This window comes from Sapajus apella, unplaced genomic scaffold (assembly GCF_009761245.1).
Source record: "Sapajus apella isolate SASKATOON/1434 unplaced genomic scaffold, GSC_monkey_1.0 scaffold27, whole genome shotgun sequence".
Taxonomy (NCBI): Eukaryota; Metazoa; Chordata; class Mammalia; order Primates; family Cebidae; genus Sapajus; species Sapajus apella.
In genome coordinates this window covers 16,531,248-16,538,204 of record NW_022436967.1, presented here as the reverse complement: position 1 = coordinate 16,538,204, position 6,957 = coordinate 16,531,248, and the positions used below count along the sequence as shown (strand labels likewise).

Here is a 6,957-nt window from a genome sequence, read left to right as displayed (position 1 = left end):
TGTGTGTGTGTGTGTGTGTAAATATATATAAAAGGCTTTTATGCTTTTTCACTTTTTGGATTTTGTTTGGGGAATTTTTTTCAGTTGACAGAAATCATTTTTTTAAATTATGTGCTTGGTCCCTCTATGTGCTTCTACTCATCCCTAATACTCTTGTAGCCACCCAGGGAGTTCACCTTGCCCACTGCCTAGACAGAGCTGATGTAATAAGACAGGTGAATTGCAATACAGAAAGAGTAATTCATGCACAGCCGGCTGTGCAGAATACCAGAGTTATATTATTACTCAAATCAGTCTTCCTGTCTCCCCAGGCATTTGGGGATTGGAGTTTTAAGGATAATTTGGTGTGTTGGGTGGGGGTTTGGGGGCAGTGGCTTGGTAATACTAATTGGTTGGGTTGAAGATGAAATCATAGGAAATTGAAGTTGTCCTCTTGCATTGAGTCAATTCCTGGGTGGGAGCCAAAAGATCAGATGAGCCAGTTTATTGATCTGGGTGGTGCCAGCTGATCCATCAAGTGCAGAGTCTACAGAATATCTCAAGCACTGATCATAGGTTTTACAATAGTTATGTTATCCCCAGGAGCAATGTGGGGAGGGTCAGAATCTTGTAGCTTCCAGCTGCATGACTCCTAATCCATAACTTCTAATTTTGTGGCTAATTTGTTAGTCCTACAAAGGCAATCTAGACCCCAGGAAAGATGAGGATTTGTTTTGGGAAAGGGCTGTTATCATTTTTGTTTCAGACTATAAACTAAACTAAGTTTCTCCCAAAGTTAGTTCTGCCTACAACCAGGAGCGAACAAGGACAGCTTGGAGGTTAGAAGCAAGATGGAGCTGGTTAGGTCAGATCTCTTTCACTGCCTTAGTTATAATTTTCAGTAGTGGTTTCAGTCCCTCCCTTTGGGTTTTATAGCACCTTATTTTTATTGTGTGGTCTATGAAGATGGGAAAAGGTTGACCACTGCTCTGGCTTTTTCCTTCTGGCAAGGGCCATAGTGGGAATAGGAGATGACCCAAGGTGAAAAGAATGGAACTGCTTTCCCAGATGTCTGAGTCTACTCAGTGTGGGCTGGACTGGGGTTCCAAGGCTTGCATAACAAAGGCATTAGTATTCTCATTTTACTGCAGCATTTAAGCAAGTGGTATACTATAAGGTAAATAATGAGTCTTATAAGAAGGAGCACAATTCCCAGTTTTAAAAATAAGAATTTGAAAGCATTAGTTTGGGGACTTGTAGCCCACAAAGAATTTAAGATTTAGTTCAAATTGCAGAAAATAATAGAACTCAAGAACAGACAACAGATGAACTATAGTTTTTGAAATATAATTTTCTCCCTTAGTGCCCATTTTTATTGCAGATACATCATATTAGGACAAATTTACTTGTAAAATAAGTTATAGTTTTATTATGCTTGAACTGATTATTTACATAAAGTGCAGTAGGAATAGTTTTTTGCCATATAGTCTCTGTTTTTAAATTGGCTTTGCTGAAAATTTCTTCTGTAAGAAATCTCAGATTGTACTTTTTAAAGCCTTGAAGCCCAGCAACTGATTTATATTTGCCTACAAATACCAGTATGAGTTGGGTGAGTTTTCCTTCTCTTGAGGTCCCCAAGATAACTTAGGGTTCCTGGGCCTGTCAAAAAATGGCATTCTTTACTTACCACCAGTCATGAACCCTGAACAGGGACTGTACACACAAGGTATGAGGCCAGCTTTCCCAAGGAGCTTTTATTGACTTTATAAGTCAACCTTGATTCTTTAAAGAAAGTATGTCATTCCAGTCAAAAACTTAGTAAAATAACCAGTTTCTCCAATTGTGCCTTGTTATAAAAGAAAACAGATTCTTATTGTACTCACGCAAATAACTATACTGCCATAAGTTGAGAATACTCACAAATAGTTTTTATATTAGGGAGAAATCACATAGAGAGAAAGCGATATGTTCCACATTTTCCTCCCAAGAGTATACTTTACTCAATTTCTAAAAGTTTTAAATAGCTTAAAAGAAAAAAGTTTTCTTGACTCTGAAAAACAAAAGGATTAGCAATATTTAACACATCAGCTCTCCTTGAGAGTCCTAGAAGCTTTCTTCCTCTATTCCAATAGCACAATTTCTAAGGTTATCAGAGAACTGCACTCAACAGTACCCATCAGAGTCCTATACCTGATTATAAATTGCATTCTGAAAAGGATCAAAACAAGACAGCAACTGTCCATGGATGACAAAAGTCTCAGGACAGCCATAATTAAAGATACAATCAACAAGAAGATATGGCATTTCTGTGGTACACAACAATTTCACATAACAATTATAGTTTTCACTGATAACATACATTGAGATATATCAAATTATAGGAATCATATATAATTTCATAACACATATCAATACATATTTATATAACTATAACCCAAAGAAAGTAAAATAACAGTTTATATTTGACAATGCTTTCTTCATGATTTTAATACATCAAATAAGCCAAATGTGTCCTTGTTGGACTTAAGGGTACCTAATTTTTTCTTTAACTTAGAATTTGATCTTAGAAAGTTTGTCAAATATTAAAGGTTTAAAACACTGGATATCACAAAACAGAGTCACAGGTTATTCATTTAGCTGAAATGTTCAGTTTTTTTGAGAAACCAAATAATACACCTTCAGCTTTAGCCAATATGTTTACACACAGAATTTCTTTTTATAAGATTAATCCTTCACAAACCTTTCATAACTTGTTCAAACCTTTAGCTATATTCTATCTAACTTAAAACAATTCGATTCTTTTATCCTCAAAACTAAGCAAAAACCAAATTCCCATGCCTTTTTATAATCTTTTACCAAAACACATTCTACTTTCCTTACATACCTGGCATGTAAAATTGCTTCCCCAGTAGTCTTAATTACATGTTACAATGTTACTTTTAGCAACTTTTATTTTTAGTCAAAATCTGGCAAGTAAGCAATTTTATTTATGTACCAGGTGTGGAGCCTAGAACTCCAGAGAAAAGTACAGATAAAGTGTGACTCTTTCTAGCATAACTAGGGAACAGGGCTAATGCCACATGTCCCCAGGCCTTACCTCAAAATCAAGGAAGCAGTTTATGACATTAAAGTATTTAGCAAATCTAATCTCTGACTTACTTTAAATGTCTAAATTTGTCAAATGTCTAAATATTGTCAAATGTTCCACATTTTATAGACATTTTTATTTTATCAATAATCTTTAAAACCATTTTTAATTCCCAGATTGCTAAAGTTATGTATACTAAAAGGCGTAAAAATTTCTATTTTTTCTGACAGAACATTTAAGCACTTATTATTTTATAAGCCAATTAAACAGAGCATTTTCCTAAACAAACATCACACACAACACGTAAAAATACACAGACAGAAGAAGATCCAGTCGTCGTAAGATTTTTCATTTGCCAGTTTCTTAATTAGATTCCTGGCTTCATGGTGGAGTCCTTCAAGGAACAGGGCCAGGAAAGCATGCAATATCTAGGGCCCAATAAGCAGACACAGCTGAAAGGCAAAAACAGATCCCCAAAATTAAGGGTTCCATTTTTATATAGGATCTTGGATTCTCCCCACAAAAAAGACAGAAATGCTATGGGAGAAGACAGCACAATGCTTTTTCCATGCATTTCATTGCATTGCAACCTGAAGCCAATCAGCCCATTTTGTAATCAGCGCATCCCCCAATGGAGTTTCACCTCTCATTTAGGAGTAGGGATGTTTCCATACCTTCCACGTGGTCAAGGGCATGCTTCTCTAATCCAAGCATGCAAAGAGCCAAGGATCCCTCCATAACTGCCATTAGCCATTCCTTAAAATATATTTCCTACCTAGTTATTACACACCAAGGCTAAAAGCTCTCCCATAATGGAAAGTAATTTCTGATACCCTCAAAAGTCAAAACTGTCAGTAACATAATGTAAAACAGAACACAGGCTTAGATATTGAAAGAGCTCTAACCTCCTTTAAATCTTGAAGTTCCATGAGGAAAAGAGAGGTTTTTTTCAGAATGAGGTCTGTGGCACCTCCTGTTTTTCTCCAGGAGTCCCAGGCTGTTAGAAGTTATCTTAGGTTCTCTCATGTGGGCATCAAAAGAGACAAGAAGACAAAACAATTCAGTTGACTAAAAAGAAAAAACCCTTATTTTTTCCTTCAAAAAAATAGATTCAAGGAAAGAAAAAATAATAATAAAGTTCTTTTAAATAGATGCGTACCTTGGATATCTGCTTTTGATTAAGCTGACTTCTAACAAAATCTCTTATTACCAGACTCTAGCCAAGAGAAACAGCCAATATTTCTGGTTTTTTAACTTTATGAAAGATAACCTCTCATGTGAAATTAGTAAGTCTAAACTAAGGTTATGATTCAACCTGGACACATAAGGTGTTTCATTGAGATGGTAAGCAGTTTTTTTAAAAAATTTAGAATCTCCCCAAAAGTAGCTAAAAGAAAGAAAAATTCAAGACAGGGAATCAGAAGTAACATGGGGGAAACAAACTCAGTATATGGCAAAGTTACACAAGCAACAAACCAGCAAAGAATCATTCCTAAGCTGGAAACTGAATAGGCAATCAAGAGATTGACAGTCTAAGTAGGGGAGAGAAACTATTTGAAAACTTGCAAATAAAGAATCTTATAAAGCTATAAGATCTGCTTCTGTTTGTGTATCTGTGTGTCATGCTTCATTACCAAATTATATGAAAAAGCTCTAATCTATTGGCTTAAAAAAGAGTAAGAGCTTAAATGTTTTATCAGAAAAAAATGGGCTGGGCACAGCAGCCCACACCTGTAATCCTAGCACTCTGGGAGGCCAAGGCAGTCAGATCACCTGAGGTTAGGAGTTTGAGACCATCCGAGCCAACATGGTGAAACCCCATCTCTACTAAAAATACAAAAATTAGCTGGGTGTGGTGGCAGGCACCTGTAATCACAGCTACTCAGGAAGCTGAGGCAGGAGAATCACTTGAACCTGGGAGATGGAGGTTGCAGTGAGCCAAGATTGTGCCACTGCATCCAGCCTGGGTGACAGAACAAGACTCCATCTCAAAGAAAAGAAAAAAAAAAAAAAGAATAGAAAAAAATGAAAAAATGAGAGCTAGCTCAAATGCCTTTTAGTTTACATGGCTTTAGTAATCTTTGGTAAATAAAACTACTTTGAAGATTCTTTTTCTTCAAAGAAGAAAAAGAATAATTTAAGGGGGCGGCCGGCTGGCGGGGAGCCGTCAGTCCGGCGGCCGCGGGGCCCGGCGGGCGCGGCGCTGCCTCCTCACCGGCGCGGGCTAGCAGGGGACGGCCTGAGTGCCGGAGCCGAGCGGGGACTGGAGCGCGCGGTCTGACCTACAAGAACCATGGCAACCAGCGCCGTCCCCAGTGACAACCTACCCACATATAAGCTGGTGGTGGTGGGGGATGGGGGTGTGGGCAAAAGTGCCCTCACCATCCAGTTTTTCCAGAAGATCTTTGTACCTGACTATGACCCCACCATTGAAGACTCCTACCTGAAACATACAGAGGTTGACAATCAGTGGGCCATCTTGGACGTTCTGGACACAGCTGGGCAGGAGGAATTCAGTGCCATGCGGGAGCAGTACATGCGCACGGGGGATGGCTTCCTCATTGTCTACTCTGTCACCGACAAGGCCAGCTTCGAGCACGTGGACCGCTTCCACCAGCTCATCCTGCGTGTCAAAGACAGGGAGTCATTCCCGATGATCCTCGTGGCCAACAAGGTCGATTTGATGCACTTAAGGAAAATCACCAGGGAGCAAGGAAAAGAAATGGCCACCAAACACAATATTCCATACATAGAAACCAGTGCCAAGGACACACCTCTCAATGTGACAAAGCTTTCCATGACCTCATTAGAGTAATTAGGCAACAGATTCCAGAAAAAAGCCAGAAGAAGAAGAAGAAAACCAAATGGCAGGGAGACCGGGCTACAGGCACCCGCAAACTGCAATGTGTGATCTTGTGACAGGCCTGAGTGGGCACAGTGACTGTGGCCTGACCAGCCCTTCGGACCCCTCCCCGCCTAACTGCACTGAAACCATTTCTAACCACAACCCTTGGCCTGAGGACTTGGCACAGAAAGGGAGAAAGGGAGGGTGGGCAGGGGGCAGACAGGGTCTGGCTTTGCCCAGAGGGCACGGGCTTTCCCATCTCTCACAAGAGACAAGGGAGCCACCCATAAGCAGAAGCAGCGTCCAAGTGTCCCTGGCCCCCCCATGTGTTGATTCAACCCGGTTCCTCCCCATCTCTCTGTGGGTGTGTTGTTTATTTTAACTATATAGTGTTGGTTTGATGTGGAAGTGTTTATCCACATACAAAGTACAAAACAAGCCATGAACAAGCTTCTTCCCCTTACCCCCCCATCCACAGTGTCTGAGCTTGGATATCTTTTATAGATTTTTAAATTATTTTAGTGATTATTATTTTATTAAAGGGGTCTGGGCACACTGCCTGGTGAAGTTTCAAGTGTCCAGCAGACCTCTCTGGTAATATATCTGGAATATTGTTGTTTTTTAACTGAGTTTTTCCATCAGTGCCAAAACTCAACTCAATCCGAAAGTAGAGTGACAGAGAGGACAGATGTTAATGGGAACTGGAGCTGGAGGCCTCAGGCCATGGGGGAAACTCGGAAGGGAAAGAGACCCTACTCGTGGCCTAGAACCAAGAGAAGAGAGAGATTTACCCCGAGGGTCTTCCTATGGTTGGGGATGTAAATATTAGAAAACAGATTGTATTTTGCTGAGGGGAGTGGCTGTCATGAGCATGTCAGTTCTAAACGGGGTTTTCATTATCCTGGAAATGTATAAACTAAAGTAAGCTGATAAGCTTTGCAAACGTGTTCATTTGTTTTTCAGGCAGTGTAGGTTAAGTTCTCTGCCCTTCGCAGGTGTCAGAGAAGGCTCTGGGTTTCTCAAATCTGTCTCTTGCTTTCTCACG

At 39.9% G+C, this 6,957-nt stretch overlaps 1 pseudogene across 1 annotated transcript; it reads left to right on the top strand.

Moving 5' to 3' along the window:
* The first annotated feature begins 5,215 nt into the window (after nucleotides 1–5,215).
* Nucleotides 5,216–6,339, top strand: LOC116560852 (annotated as a pseudogene). The gene has a single exon (XR_004273171.1). The product of XR_004273171.1 is annotated as a ras-related protein M-Ras pseudogene (transcript).
* The last annotated feature ends 618 nt before the right edge of the window (nucleotides 6,340–6,957 follow it).